At 47.7% G+C, this 21,743-nt stretch overlaps 1 protein-coding gene across 6 annotated transcripts in view; it reads left to right on the top strand.

The window, feature by feature from the left end:
- The window catches only part of LOC148144954 (uncharacterized), a 237,413-nt gene that overhangs the window by 74,487 nt on the left and 141,183 nt on the right, over nucleotides 1-21,743 (top strand). The window contains exon 1 of one of the 6 annotated variants that reach the window (XM_087975499.1): nucleotides 3,630-3,854. The exons of 4 other annotated variants lie outside the window; for them this stretch is intronic. The gene's annotated coding sequence lies outside the window, so the exon portion shown is untranslated. Of the gene's footprint in view, nucleotides 1-3,629; nucleotides 3,855-16,754; nucleotides 16,810-21,743 lie in introns of those variants that run through there. One more of the 6 variants, XM_087975498.1, reaches the window with a different exon arrangement.

Here is a 21,743-nt window from a genome sequence, read left to right as displayed (position 1 = left end):
TCAACCTCCTGTGTTCCACTGAAAACATCCCAGCCTATCCACCTAGATGTAGGTAGATTAATATCTAGTTATGATCTGTTCAAAGCTGGTGCAGGCTCGAAAGACCAACTGACCTACTCCTGCTCCCAACTCTCTCACTATGTCCAGGACAGTAAGGGACTATAAGACAGGAGCAGACATTTGGCCATTCACCACATCAGGTCTGCTCATACCATTCAATTGTGGCTGATCAGTTTGTCAACCCCATTCACCTGCCTCCCAATACCTCTCGATCCCCTTGATACTCAAGAACCTATCTATTTCAGTTTTAAATATCCTCAGTGACCTGGCCTCCACAGCCTTCTGTGTCAAGGAATTCCATAGATTCACCACTCTCTGGCTGAAGTTTTTTCTTTTCTCCATTCTAAAAGGCCCTCTGGTCCTAGTCTCTCTTACCAATTGAAACATCTGTCCAATGTCCAGGTCGTTCAGTATTATGTATGTTTCAATTAGATCCCCCCCCCCCCCCCCCCCCCTGGTGAGTGCAGGCCTGTTAATCAGCATGAACCAGACTCTTCAGGATGAGGTACAGCAGGGATTAGGTTCAGCAAACTGAGAATGGAGGGAGAGTGTGTGGGATGGAGATTTTCAGCCTCTCTGGAATAAGGGAGAAAAAAGCGATAAATCAGAACTGATCGGATGGGCTGATCGGCCAAAGAGTGGCAGGTGGAGTTTAATTTAGAGAAATGTGAGGTTTGCATTTTGGTCAAGCAATCCAGGCAAGACTTACACAGTTAAGGGGAGTGTTGCAGAACAAAGAGACCTTGGTATGTTTTCCTTTATTGGTCAGAGCATTGAGTACAGGATTTGGGAAGTCCTGTTGCTGTTGTGCAGGACATGTGGTTAGGCCACTTTTGGAATACTGCATTCAGTTCTGGTCTCCCTGCAATAGGAAAGATGTTGTGAAACTTTGAAAGGGGTGGGAAAACTTTTATAAGGCTTGTTGGCAGAGTTGGAACGTTTGAGGTACAGGGAGAGGCTGATAGGCCAGGGATATTTTCCCTGGAGCATCAGAGGTTGAGGGGTGACCTTATAAAAATATATAAGGGGCATGGATCAGGGCAAGGTCTTTTCCCCAGGATAGGGGAGTCCAGAACTAGAAGAACATCGGTTTAAGATGAATGGGGAAAGGGAAGTGAGTAGAAACTTTTTCACGCAGAGGGTGGTGGATGTATGGAACCTGCTGCCAGAGGAAGTCGTGGAGGCTGGCATAATGACACAATATAAAAGGCATCTGTCTATATGAATAGCAAGGGTTCAGAGGGATATGGGCCAAATGCTGGCAAATGGAACTACGTTAATTTAGGATGTGTGGCTGGCATCTGTCTAGGTTAGGGTGGATTAGCCATAGGATGTTCAGGTTATGTGCATTAGTAAGGGTTAAATGCAGAGCAATAGGGGTTTGGGAATGGGTGTGGGTGGGTTACCCTTCGGAGGGTCGGTGTGGACTCCCTGGGCCGAGTGGCCTGCTTCCACACGATGGAGCTTCTCGGAAGGGAAGATGTTTTGCAAACTGCGCAGGCGCACTGCGGACCAGACGGCCGCCGTCCGGAGCAGGGCTCAGAGGGATATGGGCCAAGTGCTGGCAAATGGGACTAGATTAATTTCGGATATCTGGTCAGCACCAAAGAGTTTGATCCAAGTGTCTGTTTCTATGCTGTATATCTGTGACTCTGGCTTTCCACAAACATTTGCCACATCTTTACGTTCAGTTTCTCTCTGGTGTCTATGTTAATACCTTGATGTCTCACTTTGCTCCCCCGCTTCCCGGGGACGTTAACCATTTTGTGTCTGGGTCTTCTTCAAGAAGCTGCATTGCAGGTTCACCCTGAATTGACACTCTTCCCAACTGCCCCGAGTGTGGGAAAGCCTTCAGGAATTCCTCAAACCTGCTCAGGCACCAGCGGCTCCACACTGGGCAAAGGCCCTTCAGCTGCCCCGAGTGCGGGAAGGCTTTTGTCCGGGCCTCCCACCTCCTGACCCACCAGCGGGTCCACACGGGGCAGAGGCCCTTCAGCTGTCCTGAGTGTGGGAAGAGATTTACCCAGGCCTCCAACTTGCTGACCCACCAGCGGGTCCACACAGAGGAAAGGCCCTTCAGCTGCCCCGAGTGCTGGAAAGGCTTCACCTGCTCCTCCCACCTGCGGAGGCACCAGGTGGAGAGAAACTTACTTGGAGACAAGGTATGGGTTGAAATTGGTGAGTGAGGCAGTATTTCCTTTGGGTTACGGCTGTAGCAAGGAACCAATTACAAAGGGACAACTCTGTGCTGACCAATAGTAGAGGAAGAGAGGCGGAGGGGGGTGGCAGTGTGAGCGCTTTGACCTTGAGCTGCTTATTTAAAAAAAACAGCAACTTTTTCTGTGTCTTTTTGGTGAGGGGGGTGCGGGGGTGGAATCTGAAGCTGTAATAAAGTTGGGTCACAATAAAGGTTACCTGAACTTACTTACTGCAAGACTCAGGCTCTCATTGAAAGTTTTGAGCTCCAAGAGGTTTCAGTTTTAAAGCTGCTCATTTTTTGCAACCTCCTGTACTGAGTTCCCAATGTCGTGTATCAGATGGAGCAGTGAATGAGGAGCTAGTATTGTTAGAAATTGTAAATTTTTTGTGAGTGCAGGTACTGCATCGTTTCATCGGCATTGTAAAGTTTCCTGGCAGCACCAGGAGGTGTGGGCTGTGTTCACTAGATACGCGTATCTTTACAATTAAGAATACCTAAAATGATATATTCAGAAACATAGCTGAAGTCTGAAAGCATGTTAAATTTTTTAAGAGCTGTTGAAACCTTTCTGAAACTTGCACTGAATTATATGCAGTTTAACCACAGCTCAGGACAGGTTGGAAGGGGTGAATGGCCTTTTCCTAGTCTTGTGATATTGGTTCTGACTATGTAGAAATAGAGTCATAGTGTTGTACAGCATGGAAACAAGCCCTTCAGTCCACGCCGACCAGATATTCTAACTTAACCTAGTGACCCATTTGCCAGAATTTGGCCAATGTCCCTCTAAACCCTTCCTATTCATATCCCCATCCAGATGCCTTTTTAAATGCTGTAATTATATCGGCCTTCACCACTTCCTCTGGCAGCTCATTCCATAAACGCACCACCCTCCGCGTGAAAAGGTTGCCCCTTAGGTCCCTCACAAATCTTCCACCCCCCCCCCCCCACCCTAAATCTATGCCCTCTAGTTCTGGACTCCCCCCTACCCCCAAACCTGGGGAAAAGAGATACAAAAGTTCATTTTCTCCCCCCACAGGATAAAGAGTTGCCCAGAGGGGGAGGGGGTTTCACTCTGAACCTCACAAGACCAGTTCTGCGTAGTGACATCAACAATGGAACGAGGGGTTGGGGTAAGGTGTCTGGGTAATGGGGTGGGGCCAAGCCGAAAGCAGTCCCTGCACCATTTGCAAAAATCCCAACCCGAGGAATCCACCCGAGGCAGATGGGAGACGGAAGCCTTTCCCACAGTTGCCACACTTACACGGTTTCTCCACGGAGCGGGATTCCACGGGTTTCTCCATGGCTGAAGCTTCAGATGTACACAAACGTGTGTGGAGCCCTTTCCCAGGCCATATAACTGTTTCAGACTCCACACTCAGTGCGCTGCAACAGTAGGGTCTCTCATCCAGTCCCACTGATGCTGAAAATCTACTCAAACAGGAATCAAAAAGCTTTGTTCCTTCTCACAGACTCATAGTTGAAAATTGTTGTGGTCCCGATGGATTGAGTGACTGTCGGGCATTGACGTCAAAATAAGGACTGCAGACGCTGGAGAATCAGAGTCGAAAAGTGCAGCGCTGGAAAAGCACAGCAGGTCAGGCAGCCTCAGAGGAGCAGGAGAGTCAACATTTTAGGCATAAGGCCTTCATCTGTTGATTTTGAAACTTCTGTCTTCAGATCTTCAAATACTCTGTAAAGAGAGATTACAAAGCTCATCACTGTCATTGCAGGGTAGAAATTCTGAACAAGCAATTCTACTTTCTATGGAATATTCTTGTGTTCTGTTATTCCACAAAATTGAAAGCACCATCCCACTCTCTCTCCCCCTCTGTTCTCACTCCGCTCTAGCTAATTCTCCTGAAGGTGCTGATTCAGGATCTTACAGGGGCAGAAAAGCAAAAACGTCAAGACTGACTTCTCTCTGCATTTTGGATAATTCCACCTGAAAGTTAATATCTTTCACAACACTGGGATACCGCTGAGAGTGAGCAGGTCTGATTTTGGGAAGCAAAGAAAAGTGTGTCAATTCAGGGTGAATCGGGAATGCAGCTTCTTGAGGAAGAACCAGACACGAAATGGTTAACGTCCACAGGAAGGTGGGAGCAAAATGAGACATCAAGCCATTAACACCGACATAAGAGAGAAAGTGGACCTATTGACGTGGCAAATGGTCGTGGAAAGCCAGAGTCATAGAGATGTACAGCACAGAAACAGACCCTTTGGTCCAACTCATCAGTACCAACCAGGTATTCTAAACTAATCCAGTCCCATTTATCAGCACTTGGCCTATGTCCTCTAAACCCTTCCTATTCAGATACCCATCCAGATGCCTTTTAAGTGCTGTAATTGTACCAGCCATCACCATTTCCTCTGGCAGTTCATTCCTTACATACAGCACCCTCTGAATATAGGAGTTGCCCCTTAGGTTCCTCTTAAATCTCACCCTCACCCTGAACCTATGACCCATCCAGGGAAAAGACCTTTTCTATTTCCCCTATCCATGCCTCTCATGATTTTATAAACGGTTGTCGGGTCACCCTCAGCCTTTGAAAGCTCAACAGAAAACAGCTCCACCCTGTTCAGCTCAAACCCTGACAACGTCCTTGTCAATCTTATCTGAATCCTTTCAGGTTTCACAACATCCTTCCTCGAGCAGAGAGACCAGAACTGCACACAATACTCCAAAAGTAGCCAAACAAATGTCCTGGAGAGTGCACAACGTAACCTCCCAACTCCAATCCTCAGAGGACTGGGAAAGTTTTCAAAACCCACAAAAAACAACCGGGAAAGAATGGAGGGACAAACGGATCTTTTGCGGGTCAGCTTGGAACATCAGGGCGGGGGGGAATGGGAATGAAGGAAAGAAGCTGAATGTGCTGGAGCAAGGTGGAGGAAGAACAGAGGATGCAAAACCGGTTAGAAGCTGCAATGAGGAATATTGCATGTGCTGTACTTGTACCTGTTGCAGTTACTGGTGGGAATCGGGTGCATTTTAAACATTAAAACAGAACAGCTATCTACTCCTCCCGCCTTCCCAACGTCGATCCCTCTGTCCCTCCTCACCCAGGTAACTAAGACACATACCTGAGTTTGTGGAGTCTCCTCCCTCCCTGCATTCACTCCAGTTGCTACAAGTGAATAGATTTCCCCTCCCCCCATCTCTGTCTCCCTCCCAGGATGAAGAGTTGCCCAGACAGAGTGAGATTCACTCAAACGGACAGGGCCACTTCCCTGCTGTGACATCTACATATCAAGAGGTGAGTCACAGTTTGCAAAACCCCTTCCCTTCAGAGAACCCTCAGTGTGGAAGCAGGCCACTGGGCCTAAAGTCTCCATACCGACCCTCTGAAGGTTAACCCACCCACACCCATTCCCCTACACCTGTTGCTCTCCATTTACCCCGTCTAACCTGCACATCCCTGGGCACTAAATAATTCAGCATGGCCAATCTACCCTAACCTGCACGTGCCTGGGCACTATGGAAAATTTGGCATAGCCAATCCCCCCTCCCTAACCTGCACGTGCCTGGGCACTATGGGTAATTTGGCATAGCCAATCCCCCCGAACCTGCACATACAAATTCACCCCCATGGACGTGTGTGTGTGTTTGCACAAAAGAGAAACAAAAATCTACATCAGTATATCTCTGCCTATTTGAGAACAGGTGCCTTACTTCTGTTGTAAATATTGTTGTAAATCATAGCTGGGTGCTAATAGTTAGATGGAAGGGAGACAAAATTCCCCAAGTAGGGCACCATGAGAATCCTGGGAGAGCCCTATTTATGGTTTACTTCTGAATGAACAAACATTAAGCATAAGCACCTATTTATTTCTAATTTTGTTTCATTTTTCTTGTTTAATTCCCTGTTATGACTACACTCTGTGCCTGGATGGTTGACAGGCTGGGAGATTGTGGGTTGGGGCATGATGACTGAATGTTTTATTGTTCCAGAAGGGGTAATAGGGAACAGGGAGATCAACAGAGGACGGAGAAATCAGGACCTGAAATCCGAGGTGACACCAGACTACCCTGTGATCAGTGCTTTGATTAGCAGTGCTAACCCTCTACCTTTACCGAGCTTCCCATCTGACTATCCCCTTGATATTCAGGATCCAATCCTTGCCACCCTGAAGCCATGTCTCTGTAAGGAGTCTCGGATCATAATTATTCTCTTCAATGTGTGCAGTCAACTCATTCACTTTTGTTACAATGCAGCACACATTCAGACACACTGTTTTTAGTTTCAATTTTTGTGACCTTTAAAATCCAGTTTTGATTGCTGGTACATTTACTCCCCTTGTCCCTTTCTATCACTCTCTGATGTTCATTTTCCACATCACTATACTGCTCCCTGGCCTTGATTTGGATTGGCCATGCTAAATTGCCCAGAATGTCCAGGGACGTGTAGGTTAGGTGGGTTAGCCATGGGAAATGCAGGGTTATAGTTTCATAGTAATAGAAGCAGGAGTCGGCCATTTGGCCCATCCAGCCTGCTCCACCATTCATTAAAATCATGGCTGATCTATCCATCAACTCAGCTCCTCCTCCCTGCATTGTCCCAACTACCCTTCATTCCCCTACCATTGCAAATACCCATTCAACTGTGTATTGAGTTTAGAGTCATAGCGATGTACAGCATGGAAACAGACCCTTTGGTCCAACCCGTCCCATGCCGACCAGATATCCCAACCCAATCTTGTCCCACCTGCCAGCACCCAAACAATATCTGTCCAAACCCTTCCTATTCATATACCCATCCGAATGCCTCTTAAATGTTGCAATTGCACCAGTCTCCACAACTTCCTCTGGCAGGTCATTCCATACACACACCAGCCTCTGTGTGAAAAAGTTGCCCCTTTGGTCTCTTTCATATCTTTCCCTTCTCACCCTAAACCTATGCCCTCTAGTTCTGGACTCCCCCACCCCAGGGAAAAGATTTTGTCTATTTATCCTATCCATGCCCCTTATGATTTTATAAACCTCTATACGGTCACCCTTCAGCTTCTGATGCTCCAGGGAAAACAGTCCCAGCCTATTCAGTCTCTCCCTGTAGCTCGGATCCTCCAACCCTGGCAACATCCTTGTACATCTTTTCTGAACCCTTTCCAGTTTCACAACATCTTTCTGATATGAAGGAGACCAGAATTGCACGCAATATTCCAACAGTGGCCTAACCAATGTCCTGTACAGTCACAACATGACCTCTCGACTCCTGTACTCAATACTCTGACCAATAAAAGAAAGCATACCAAACGCCATCTTCACTATCCTATCGACCTGTGACTCCACTTTCAAGGAGCTATGAATCTGCCCTCCAAGGTCTCTCTTCGTGAAAATGCCTCTACTGCTTCCATGGTCAGAGAATTCCATAGATTCACTACTCTCTGGGAAAAGCAGTTCCTCCTCATCTCGGTCCTAAATCTGCTTCTCCTAATCTTGAGGCCTGGTCTCATCCAGCAGCAGAAATGACTCGATTGGGTAGGGCTTCATCCCCACAGTGCAACAAATTCCCACCTTCCATCAAAATCCCGGATGTACTTAACTTACTCACTCAGTTGCTGTCTCACCAATGCAAGATTTCATTGTAACTTCTGCTCCCATTAAGGGCAAAACATCTCTGAAAGCTGCTCTGAAACTTCAGCCTTCACAATCACACCTCTGCTTTCACCGAAGAAGATTAGAGTCATACAGCACAGGAACAGCCCATTTGGTACAACTCGTCCATGCCGACCAGATATCCAAAATTCATCTTGTCCCATTTGCTAGCATTTGGCCCACATCCCTCTGCATCTGGATGGGTACATGAATAGGAAGGGTTTTGAGGAATATGGGCCACATGCTGGTAAATGGAATAGATTGAGTTCGGATATATGGTTGGCATAGACGAGTTGGGCTGAAGGATCTGTTTGTGTGGTGTATGACTCCAACTGTCTTCGGTGAAAGCAGAAGTGTGGTTGTGAAGACAGGGCTTTCAGAGCAGCTTTCAAAGAAGCTTTGCCCTTCCTGGGACCGGAAGAAGTTACAATGAAGTCTTTCATTTGTGAGACAGCAAGCAACTAAGTGAGTACATCCGGGATTTTGGTGGAAAGTGGGAATTCATTGCACTGAGAGGATGAAGCACTACCCTATCCAGTCACTTCTGCTGGTGGCTGAGACTAGGCACCAAGCTTTGGGGGAGTAGGTTTAGGACAGAGATGAGGAGGAGGAAGTGAGGGCTGCTGGTTTTCCCAGAGATTAGTGTATCTGCGGAACTCTCTGCCCGAGGAAGCAGGCTCCAATATGCCCCGGTCCTAATTCTTCAGCTTGACGTACCCGTGACTGTAAACTTTGAAGTGCTTTGGTTAACTGCAAATATTTCCCACTTGTCCAACAATGCAGTGTCAGCTGTTTCAGACATTGGGATGGTTTTGATTCAGCTAATAAATACATCTACTCTTATTAGACAATGTTCATAACAATGTACGCGAGGTGATACTATATACGCAAGTTGTAAACCAGTACAAAAGCTGACCAGACAAGGAAGTGGTTAACAAACACAGAGCATCCCTCTTCGAGTATGCACCTTGTTTGTTTACAAATTAAACACGCTTCAGATCTTTTCCGAGCTGCTTTCCGAAAATCTGGGTGCCACAATAATGGACATCATCGACTGAAATAGGCAGCAGCAAAGAATGAACACAAACCAGTCCAGCAGGGGGCACCCATGTTTTGGTTTGAGTATTGAGGGAGTACCCTTTTTGAGACCCATGTGAAATCAGTACCATACCCAGGCTAATGTGCATTGAAACCAGATTATGAAGTGTTAACTTTCCTGCAAACTTCTGTCTGTGTGTGTCTCTCTGTAACATTTTCCAACTTGCTTCATATCTCAGTTTGTCAGCTTTTGTTTATTCCTTCCTTCCTTCCAAGGCTAATGAGGCACTCGCATTCCAGAGCAGCCCAAGTTAGGGAGTTGAGCCTCATAAATCCTGGCTGTGACACATTGCTGCTTAACCAAGTGTGCAAACTCTACATACCTCTCCTTTGTTCCATTTGCAAATCGAACACTTTTCAACACAAGTTGTTTGTGTCTCTGCATGAGTCCATAACCCAGGGAAATACAACAGAGTCTTTAATAGTTGCCCAATGTGTCCTGTATGCCAAATTCATTCAAATAGGGTTTCACCTCTCGTAACCCTGGAGTAAGCAAATTCACTATTACTAACTTTGTAAAGCACAAGTGCTCTCAGCAGTATTACGTCCAGACGCTAGGACCCTGTTGAGTTCTCTCACTAGTATCTTGTGGCTGAGTAGGGAGAATTGTATCAACATTTGTTAGAAACGAAAATCGCTTCTTAATAATCGCTCTAGACAAATTCAGGAAAACAAAGTTTTATTAGCAAGTCTGCAGAGTTGGGCACCCTTCTGAGAAAAGCGCGCCGAGGCTAACAATGTTTCTGATTAAATACAGCACAAGTCCCTCCCCTCTATAGCTCTGAAGAGTCACGAGGTTCACATTCTAAACAGTCAGTATTTTTCCATTCTGGACCCTTATCACAAAGTCTGCAGCAGACGTCTCCCTAGTTGTTTTTCTACCCTGTAGTCTTATCAGTCAAGGACTTATTCTTCTCTGTCAGAGTTAGTGGTCCTATCAATCAAGGACTTGTTTTTCTACTCTGTCAATGTGAGTGGTCTTATCAATCCGTAGCAGCAGATGTCTCGTCCTTTATTATAGAGAAGCATGTTTTACCCTACCCCTATGGCTCTATTCCCCTTAGACTTTGGGGTCATGCACATCTCAATTGTTTGTACCGAAATCGTCTCTTGCAATTCCACCCTTTCTGTTTTTAAGATGTGCATGACAAAGATAAGCCTCCTCCCATCAAGGGCCCGGGAAACCCTTGGTCTTTCGCAGCAACAGCACCTTCAGTTCCTGCGTTCCATGTTGGGGTACCGCCACTGCCTGGAGTTGGGAAATATTTTTCTGGATTAAAGATTGAACACAGGGGGTCAGGCAGGGTAAGATGAGTAGAAGCATTACGCCCCCCCCAGCCACCAGTAACGCCGTGCGCCACCAACTACCACCTAGGAGACCATCCCACCATCCGATGTCACCAAGAGGACGCCAGGATTGAACCGGCACATGGGCCAGTTTCCGAATTTTATCGGAAATCTTCAAAACCGCTTTACCATTATCGTCAATTTTCAGACAGCAGTTAGTCAGGTTAAAATTCCCGCACACGCCCCCTTCCGAGGCCAACAGATAATCCAAGGCAAGCCGGTTTTGGTATATAGCAGCCCTCATCTGATCCTGCTGCTTAGCCAGCAACTCCAGGGCCAGGGCGGTCTGATTAGTAATGACCTCTACGACTGCTTGGAGCCTGATAATTCGATTTAACATATAGATAGGAGTACGGTATCCCCATGATCCGTCCTGTGCCTACGTAGCAGGCCCGTAGTATTCAATAATACGGGCCGGTGGCCATTCATCCCCCCAATCACCAACTTGGATATCCCTTGTTGGCCTCTGCAGGGAGTCAAATAGTTTAACCCCCAAGTCGTAGCCCTCCTCCCGGGGTAATAAGAAGAACTCTGGTCTAATTAGACCCAGGAAGCATACCCCAGCCCATCCCATGGGCAACTTGGCATATGCCTGATTATCGCATATCCAGAATAGGCCATCTGGGGCAGGGCCCCCCTGTTTCGCAACTTCGTTCCACACCTCTTTTATCCCAGGGATGCCCTCATAAGGGCCGGAGCCGCTACAATTCCAAAACCGAGAGTCATCACCCAGCCTCACACAATTGCGGTTCTCCTGTTTCGCAATGTACCATGTGATATCCTCAGGCCACCAGACTTGTGTGGTTGCATTCAACACACTCTGACAGGGGCTGATACCCACCTCAACCTTCCCTTTCCCTTCAACACACAACTGGCCTTCCGGGCTGTTAGTCAGTCTCCACACCTGCCCTTTCCTTTCGTTGACATGTGTCCAATTATACTGAAGCAACTCCCATATATCTAAGCTTTGACCAGACCACGGCCATTGTTCAGTCATATGTGGCCCCCCACAAACCCAGCAATTGCTAATATTTAACACGGTGGCTACCCTCGACGTAAGATCAATAAACAGGTTCTGTGTTACATCGGGGAGTTTGATCTTTTCTTCTACCTCCTTGTATATAGACGGCACCTTGGAGACAACGACCGTCCTTTGACAGTCGTGCTCTTTCTCTAACTTCCGTTCAGTGTTCTGTACTATTGTCTCCTTGACTCTGTCCACATGTTCTTTGAGCAACACGGAGGGTAGGCCCCACTGCCCAGCTTTGTTAACACACACCCAGTGGTCATTGTTAGGGCATCCACGGACTTTGCCACCGTACCCTTTATTATACACCTGATAATAGGGTTTTCCACCCTCCCAACATTCTTGCCGTGCATTCACATCGTAACACCGATCGTTCACATGGGAGTGAGACACAAATGACCCCGAGTCGATCTGACTCCCAAGCCTCACCGTAGTCCGACATTTGTCACATCTCCCCTCGCCCTCCCCCACATACAGGAGTAAACCGATCAATATCCCCACCAATACAGTCCAGGTAGAGTTCATTGTCGCTGTCTTTTTAGCTTTATCACCAACGGCTTGTCCCCTGGCCCGCATGTCCAAGTGCTCCCTCCTTCTGGCGGAACAGGCCCCTTTATCCTCGATGCGTGGGCCCACCCTTTTTCTTTCGTCCGAACAGCGGCTTCAGTTGTTAACAGGACCAGGAACGGTCCTTCCCACTGCGGCTGGAGCTTTTCGGCCCTCCAGGTCTTTACAAGTACCCAATCTCCGGGCTCCACCTTATGCAAGAGGAAGTCGAGCGGCGGAGTCTGAGCCAGGAGACCCTTTCTCCGGAGTTCTGCAAAAGAACGGGATAAGGCCAGTAAATAGTCTCTGACGAATACATCTCCCCCTTGTAGAGTGGGACACCCATCAACCTTACTCCAATATGGTAATCCGAACAGCATCTCATAGGGGGAGACCCCGATATCCTGGCGAGGTGCTGTAAGTATCCTCAATAGGGCAATGGGAAGGCACTTTGGCCAGGGTAACTTAGTTTCTAACATCAGCTTAGTCAATTGGGTCTTGAGCGTGCCATTCATTCTCTCAACTCGACCCGAGCTCTGGGGATGCCAGGGTGCATGGAATTTCCATTGGATACCCAGGGCAGTACAGATCAAATGGTGTAGCTTAGAAATAAAATGTGTCCCGCAGTCTGAGTCTATAGATTCCATCATGCCATATCTCGGGATTATGTTCTCGAACAATAGACGGGCCACGGTTGGTGCATCGTCTTTGGCGGTTGGGAAAGCCTCTACCCAGTGGGTGAAATGGTCTACTATTACTAGCAGATACTTCCATCTCTGTACTGGGGGTAAGTCTGTAAAGTCAATTTGGATCCTCTGGAATGGCCTAATCGCGAGAGGCTGACCACCAGCTGGCATAGAACGCATGGCTTTCTTGTTAATTCGCTGGCAAGTGGGGCATCCGACTACTTCTTGTTGGGCTAACGTGTATATCCCCCTGCATACATAGTCTCTCAGGATCGTGTCACACATGGCTTGCACCCCCCAGTGGGTCTGATGGTGTAATCGGTGCAGAATACTCCGGGTGATCTGTTTGTTCAGTACTTGTCTCCCATCAGGAACCGTCCACTTCCCGTTAGTTTCTAGCCGGGCACCCAATTGATCCATTTTATCAATCTCCCCCTGGGTGAAGACGGGTTGTTTAGCGAGCCCTTCCCTCAACGGTATTAATGTTAATAATTGGACGTGTTTTTCGACCGCTGCCCGCTTGGCTTCCTCATCTGCCAGCCGGTTTCCCACCGCTTCCGGTGTCGACCCCTTCTGGTGACCGGGTACATGGACTACTGCGAGTTCTATAGGTAACGCCAGGGCTTCCAATGTTAGGCTGATCATTTGTTCGTGAGCTAATTCTTTTCCCCGGGAAGTTATCAATCCTCGCTCTTTCCAGATTTTCCCGAAAGTATGAACGATTCCGTATGCATACTTTGAGTCAGTATATATGGTCCCCACTTTCCCCTCCAACAACTTCAGGGCCCTCTGGAGGGCGTACAACTCACAGGATTGGGCTGACCACTTCCCGGGCAGTCGTCCGGACTCGATCGTCCGTTTCGTTGCGCCATCTACGACAGCATAGCCACTGTACCGTACCCCACTGATGCACTGGGAGGACCCGTCGATGTACAGTTCCTGTCCCTCACCCAGCGGGGCCTCTTGCAGGTCCTCTCGGCTTTTGGTCTGTAAGTCTACAAATTCCACACAATCATGCTCCTGTTCCCCATCTGCAGGACGTCCGTATAGAAACTGGGCAGGGTTGCAACTGAGATCTTTTGCAAAATTGAGATCGTCTCCGGTCATCAAAATCGTCTCATACTTCAGGATGCGAGAGTCTGTTAACCAGCGGTGAGCCTTTTGAGCCAGTATGGTACTAACCAAATGTGGGGAGTATACTGTGATTCTTCCTCCAAAGGTAAGTTTCCGGGCCTCTTCTACTAACATTGCCGTAGCTGCCACTGCCTGGATACAGGTCGGCCATCCACGTGACACAGGGTCTAACATTTTTGACAAAAATGCAACCGGCTGACGTTTCCCTGCCCGCAGCTGGGTAAGCACACCTTGGGCAATTCCGCCGGCGCTATTAACATATAACTGGAACGGTTCCTTCAGGGTGGGTAAAGCCAATACCGGAGCTCGGATCAGTTTACTTTTAATAATATTAAATTGCTGCTCCTCCTCATCTGACCAGTCCAGTTTTTGTTCTTCTTGTCCCAGTTTGTCGTACAAAAACTTTATTAGAGTGGTGTAACTTTCAATCCATATCCGGCAATACCCTACTAGCCCCAGGAATTGTCTGATTTCCTTCTTCGTCCTGGGTATTGGCATACCCGTAATCTCCGATATTCGTTCTGGCGTGATATGGCGATGCCCCTTACTGACCTGATGGCCCAGATATCTTACTTCTTGCTCCACAAACTGGAGTTTTGTCCTGGAGACGGGTAGGCCCTGTTTCCCCAGGAAGTTCAGCAGGGCAACGGTGTCTGCTCGTACCTCCTCTTCTCTCGGTCCTGAGAGTAAGAGATCATCAACATATTGGAGCAATTGATTCTCCGCGTTACACCGAAATCCTCCTAAGATCTGCTCCAGTATTTGTCCAAACAAGTTGGGTGACTCTGTGAATCCCTGCGGCAAGACTGTCCATCTTAACTGTCGCTTTCGTCCTGTGAAGGGATTCTCCCATTCAAATGCAAAAAGGTTCCGACTTTCTTCGTCAAGGGGGCAACTCCAGAAGGCATCCTTCAGATCTTCCTCTTGTAATTCCGTACTTCAGTACTCGTTAAGGGGACGTTCACATATCCCGTCCCTCCTTCCGCGCCTCCCATGGGCACTTCCCGGAGTGGATTCATTCTTGCAATCGGGACAGAGTTTCGTCTGTGACTCTTTTCAGCTTGAGATCTAGTCTGTACTCCTGAGGCACCTGGTGGTTCCTCCCCGCTTTCTTCCCCTTCCCCTGAATCGTCGCCACCCGAAGGACTATTTTGCGGGGCAGACAGGGTCACGTAGGGCGGCGGTAAGTGATCTAAAGGTTCCCATTCTTTCTGCCCTTTCGAGTCTTCATTGGTTACCTTCATTTTGCAAGATAGTGTGACTGGCAGCCAACAAAGGGCGTAATCACTTTCCTCCCGAGTAACATTAGGTTTCGAATTGACATATAAAATTAGAGCTTGCCGGACCCAGTCTTCGTCAGTGCCGAATTTAGGCCACCACACTGAGTCTCCCTGAATAGGTTTTTGGGACCACGTTTGACAGTATTTCACCATCTTCTTTCTAGATTTTCCTTTTTCCTACCCTGATCCCAATTATTTAACATTATTCCTAACGGACTATCGTCAGGTACCCCGGGGTATTTTTCATTGTCTACGCTCAAGCCTATCTTTCCCTTATTCGCCTTGGATCCCTTATTTCCCATTGCCGAGGACTTTGTAAAATCGGAGATTTCTGTATTATCCCGTGATAATCTATCACTATTTAGCCAATTCCCGGACCTTCAGTCCCGTGATCGCCCAGGTCCCTTTGCAGGCACCCCCGGTCTTTGGATTCCTGTGTCCTACGTCTCTGTGAAACAGATCACAGGCACCCCGTAGGTCCACGTTCCTCCACAAACACGGTCTCTGCAAAATCCCGCACAGACGAGCCCCGGTCTCTAGATTCCTGAGTCCCACGTCTCTGTAGAAAAATCTACAGGCACTCCGCAGGTCCCCAGTCCTCCGGAAAGACGGTTCCCGCAAGTCTGTTCTTACCTGGGTTCGGTGCACCGAAATTACTCGATCGTTAACCGTCCCCACTGCCTCGGCCACACCCCTCCTTTGTTCTCCTGAGCCTTCTGGATATCACTCGCTCAAGCCACGGGGGGCGACAAGCAAGGAATCAGGGACTGCCGAACTCGGCAGGGTGCACCTTCTCCGATGTCCTTCCTCAGCCACCCCTCGCGGCCGGAGTGTTGATCGGACGAGCCCCCAAGTTTGTTAGAAACGAAAATCGCTTCTCAATAATCGCTCTAGACAAATTCAGGAAAACAAAGTTTTATTAACAAGTCTGCAGAGTTGGGCACCCTTCTGAGAAAAAGGCACCCGAGGCTAACAATGTTTCTGATTAAATACAGGACAAGTCCCTCCCCTCTATAGCTCTAAAGAGTCACGAGGTTCACATTCTAAACAGTCAGTATTTTTCCATCCCATATCACAAAGTCTGCAGCAGACGTTTCCCGAGTTGTTTTTCGACCCTGGTGTCTTATCAGTCAAGGACTTGTTTTTCTACTCTGTCTATGTGAGTGGTCTTATCAATCCGTAGCAGCAGATGTCTCGTCCTTTATTATAGAGAAGCATGTTTTACCCTACCCCTATGGCTCTATTCCCCTTAGACTTTGGGGTCATGCACATCTCAATTGTTTGTACCGAAATTGTCTCTCACACTGCCTGAACTGCTGTGCTTTTCCAGCACCACTCTAATCAAAAGTGGATTGGCCATGCTAAATTACCCACAGTGCCCAAGGATGTGCAGGTGAGGGTGGATTGGCTATGCCAAATTACCCATAGTGCCCAGGTTAGGGTGGATTGGCTATGCTAAGCAGGTAAGGTGCATGACTCAGGGATAAATGAAGAGCAATGGGGATAGGGGAATGAGTGTGGGTGGGTGACACTTGGGAGGGTCGGTGAGGCCGAGTGGCCTGCTTCCACACTGTGGGGATTCTCTGAAGGGAGGGGTTTTTTGGAAAGTATGTTCTCCTCCCCGTGTGCTGCAGGCGCAGCGCATGCGCAGTGCGGCGTCCCGCTGTTGGCCATGCCCCGCCCCCTAAACCGTCACTATTCCTCGCCCCGCCCCTAGTTTCTTTGTGACGTCACAAGGCGCATCCTGGGAGGGAGGCAGAGATGGGAGGAGGGGAAATTGGTCACTTGTAGCAACTGGAGTGAATGCAGGGAGGGAGCAGCCTCCGCAAACTCAGGTATGTGTCTTAGTTACCCGGGTGAGGAGGGACTGAAGGATAGAGATTGGGAAGGGGGAGGGCTGGATATCTCCTGTTTTGATGTTTAAAATGCACCCGATTCCCACCAGTAACTGCCACAGGTACAAGTACAGCACATGCAATATTCCTCATTGCAGCTTCAAGCCGGTTTTACATCCTCTGTCCTTCCTCCACCTTGCTCCAGCACATTCAGCTTCTTTCCCTCATTCACATTCCTCCTCTACCCCCCCCCGATGTTCCAAGCTGATCCGCAAAAGATCGGTTTGTCTCTCCATTCTTTCCCGGTGGCGCCCATTACTCTTGTCTATTTCTTGCCTTCTTCAGCCTTGTGCGTGAACAAAGTGTTAGCGTATATCCTCTCACTGCCAGCTGCTTCCTTGTTGGCGAAAGCAACATTTCCTCCCATTTTTCGCCGACACTGAGCCTTCTGACCTCCTTGATTGTGGCTTTTTTTTTGTTTTGGCAGAAGCAGGGAACAGATGCTTATTACTATTAGTAAGAGGAATTTAGCTTAACCTACACCCTCTCCCCTCACAGCACCTTATCTGTTTGTAACATCTACCATTGTTTGCAGGCACATTTCATTCTTGTATGCACATTTTAGCTAATACAAAAGTAATTATATATTTCCTTCACATTGCTTTCATTCTTGTTAACTCCACTCTTGGCTGAAACAATTATACCCTGGCGTTAGTTCATTTACCTCGCAGAAGCAATTATGGTTGCAGAAGTAACACTGCTTTCCCTATATCCCACAGGGGTGACCCTACAACCTTGTATAAAATAATGTGGGGCATGGCGAGGGTAAACAGACAAGATCTTTGATCTGGGATTGCTCATAGGTTTCTTTTAAATCTCACCCTCACCATAAACCTAAGGGGCAACTCCTATACACAGAGGGTGGTGTGTGTAAAGAATGAGCTGCCAGAGGAAGTGATGACTGCTGGTACAATTACAATCTTTTAAAAGGTATCTGGATGGGTATATGTCTGGAAACATTTAGAGGGACATGGGCCAAGTGCTGGCAAATGGGACTAGATTGATTTAGGAGATCTGGTCAGCATGGACTGAAGGGACTTTCTGTGCTGTACATCTGTGATTCTGGCTTGCCACTAATGTTTGTCACGTCTCTATGTTCAGTTTCTCCCTGGTGTTGGTGTTAATGCCTTGATGTCTTATTTTGCTCCCCACATTCTGGGGATATTAACCGTTTCCTGTCTGGTTGTTCTGATCTGGACTGCTGTCTGGATCTTCGGATTTCTGGGATTGGTCAATAAACACACCTGGAAATGACTCTTTTGTCAATCACACAAAGAATAGTTTATTCTTTGATACAGCCGGGTCAGTAGACTCTGATCAGCACAGAAGGATTAGATTAGATTCCCAACATGTGGAAACAGGCCCTTCGGCCCAACCAGTCCACACCGATCCTCTGAAGAGTAGCCCACTCAGACCCATCTCCCTCTAACCAATGCACCTAACATTATGGGCAGTTTAGCATGGCCAATTCACCACATCTGCATATCTTTGGATTGTGGGAGGAAACCCACGCAGACATGGGGAGAATGTGCAAACTCCACCAGCCAGCCCCCCGAGGCTGGAATTGAACCTGGGACCCTGGTGCTGTGAGGCAGCAGGGCTAACCACTGGGCCACCGATGAGTACTTCTAGTGTGCCAAAAGAATCCGCTGACTTTTACAGAGTTTGGATAGAACTTATGTCCATTGTTTAGAGTCAGACATTGAGCATGATCACATAGTAACAACCAATCAGATCCTGCCATGTCCTCGCGCACATTTGACTTAGCCTAGGGCGGCACAGTGGCGAGCACTGCTGCCTCACAGCACCAGGGTCCCAGGTTCGATTCCAGCCTTGGGTGACCGTCTGTGTGGAGTTTGCACATTCTCCCGTGTCTGCGTGGGTTTCCTCTGGGTGCTCTGGTTTCCTCCCACAGTCCAAAGATGTGCAGGTCAGGTGGATTTGTCATACTAAGTTGCCCATAGTGTTTGATACATTATTAGTCAGAGGGAAAATGGGTCTGGGTGGGTTACTCTTCGGAGGGTCAGTGTGGACTGGTTGGGCCAAAGGGCCTGTTTCCCCACTGTCGGGAATCTAATCTAATTAGATTAGATTAGATTAGATTACTTACAGTGTGGAAACAGGCCCTTCAGCCCAACAAGTCCACACCACCCCACCGAAGCGCAACCCACCCATACCCCGACATTTACCCTTTACCTAACACTACGGGCAATTTAGCATGGCCAATTCACCTGACCTGCACATCTTTGGACTGTGGGAGGAAACCGGAGCTCCCGGAGGAAACCCACGCAGACACGGGGAGAATGTGCAAACTCCACACAGTCAGTCGTCTGAGGCGGGATTGAACCCGGGTCTCTGGCGCTGTGAGGCAACAGTGCTAACCACTGTGCCACTGTGGCGTCCATCTATCATAATTTCTTGTAGACAACCTGTTTTTGGAATCGTATTTGTTCTGTCTGGTAGTTAGCATTAAACTGTAATTTCTACGATTAATGGTTAGGTTTACATTTGTTACTTCAGCATTTGCAATTTTTTTTCACCGGATTTACACCAGTCTGTGGATCCTTATTTGTTCTGAGTCACGAGTATCTGCCTGACTCAGTTCTGACTGAGTGAGCCAAGCAGAAGCCATTTTGTCCTACCTCCCATGTTAAAGTGGAGATTTGATGCAGCCCAGGGAATCCTTTGTGGAGTCAGACCTGTAAAGCCTCTCTCTTGGTTTGTCCTGGAGATCGCACTCTTTGGAAGCCTGGAATAAAAACCTCTCATCATAAAGTCCCAAAATGCAATTCAATTCTGTGTCTGTCTGTGTCTCTCCCTTTTGAACTCTCACGACAGCAAAGATTTATTTTGTGAAAGCCCCGCTTGCAATGGGTAGTAAGAATATGTTATAATGGACAAGATCCAACCATTAATTGCAAAGCTATGGATAGTACCGAGTCTTGTTTCAGGGTCAGATTCAAAGACTTACATTCATTTCACAAGGGAACGGCTGTGAATGTTATCACTTGGGATCCTGTTCACACAGATTCACCGATGCTGAGGCAAACGTTCTTAATTGCCTCACAGCATCTTGTTATCACTTGGTGAGCCCAGGTGTCCCTATCTTTAAGTTCTGCCCTCTTTCTGAGCCTTCCTGCCTGTTTATTTTCTAGTGCAGTAAATGTATTCAATAATTCAGCATTACATTTTAATCTGAATGTTTAAAGACAAGTTTTAAGGCTATAGACTTTATCACCCAGATGCCCACACACTCATTCCTCCCTTTAATTGCACCACGATCACTGAAAGAGAAGGCTAGTCCAAACGAATGCCCTTCAAGGTGGTCCAGCCATCAACATCCTGTAGAGCGGCACCACCATCTTCGCAGCTCATCTGGTCATATTTATCATCGCCATCGACACGTGTGGGTGAGCCATCGGATCACAAAAGGAGCATCTTCTGGGGCAAATCTATATCACTAAGGGACCTCATAAGCCGAGCAATTAAATACCTAACAATACCAATACTGACAAACAAACATAGCTAAATTGATAAGCCAATTGTACCATCAGCCCGATCTGCAGTTTCCCCAACTGGTCCCTTCAGTCATTCTGTCAAGGAATACCTGGATCTCTTCTTGTATCTTAGTAATATTGCCAGTGAGATCGGGAACGCCCATAGTGCATTTATCTTGGACAATGGTGCAGACCTCACCCTCCTGGGGGAGTATATAGTCTAAGGCAGACCGATTCTGCACAGAGTAAAGACACAGGTCTGATAATCCCAGTTTACTCTGTTTCAGAGCCTCTTTAGTCTTATTTCCTCGAATGGTCAGGCCGTCAAAGAGGGAATTGTGGTTCTGTTGACTTGTCACCCCTGCCAATCCTTCCAACCCCAGGGTACTCTGGATTCCCCAGCCTATCGGGTGTCCTGTATTGTCACCCAGTCCCTTGGGGTCCTTCCAGTTGGAGCAAGGTTGGCTGAAACCGACCGCTGCATCCTCCTCAGATGGAGGTTCCATCGACTTGTCCACTGGCCAGGACAAGGTACTGTTGTGGGAACAAGGGCTCTGATAGTGACCTTATCAGGGACATCTTTGTCATCAAGGACAAGGAAATTGGTAGCTTTACCTTAGCTGAAGAAATAATAGTCTGGTTTGATTTATATTATGGAGAGTTTGTCAAAATAGGTTACTGAAATGTTGCAGCAGCGGGTCTGGTCAGGTCTACAGGAGTAAAGGGTCGACATTTTGCAAGAGGAGTTGCTTGAGAGCTGTAAAAAATGGGCCAAGTGACTCGAGCACTCGCACTGTATGGGAGACAATGGTCCTCAGAATGCTGTTCCCATTGGGCTCTCCCTTAGCTCTATTGTACATGGTCTTGGTGACAGTATCAGGTTCTGAAAAGAGAAAAGGCCTATAAATGCACAAGGGAAGGGTTCCGTTCCAAGTCCATGTGCCACATAAGGCCTGCTGTACCCCAGCCAGTGTTACACCAGCTGTTTGTATACACAGACCGGAGGTATTGGAAAGTGATATTTCTCTTCGCAGGGTCGGCAGCAGGAAGTCTGACAAATGGAATGGAATCGGGGATTGGGGACGGGGCAAGTAAGTCATCTCCCGATAGAGATGAGTAACATGCTACTGCCTCTGGGGTGAAGAGCGTTCTGTGGGCCTGTATCAATAAGTTGTTTGTGGATTGAGGAGTTTCCCCTATCAGGCTTCCCTTTTCTCAAGTTGGCCCGACCTGCAAAAAGGGATGGTGTTCCTGAGTTGATAATTTTTATCCTCACTAGGCTTGCATCTGCAGGTAAAATCAAAAAAACATGGTAACGACATGGTAACTCCCACTGATTTCTACTGTCCAGATGGACCATCTGGTCTTTCTGATGTA

This window comes from Chiloscyllium plagiosum, unplaced genomic scaffold (assembly GCF_037043375.1).
Source record: "Chiloscyllium plagiosum isolate Xiang-an unplaced genomic scaffold, Cpla_swu_hap1 HiC_scaffold_27, whole genome shotgun sequence".
NCBI lineage: Eukaryota > Metazoa > Chordata > Chondrichthyes > Orectolobiformes > Hemiscylliidae > Chiloscyllium > Chiloscyllium plagiosum.
This window is presented reverse-complemented; position numbering and strand designations above follow the sequence as displayed.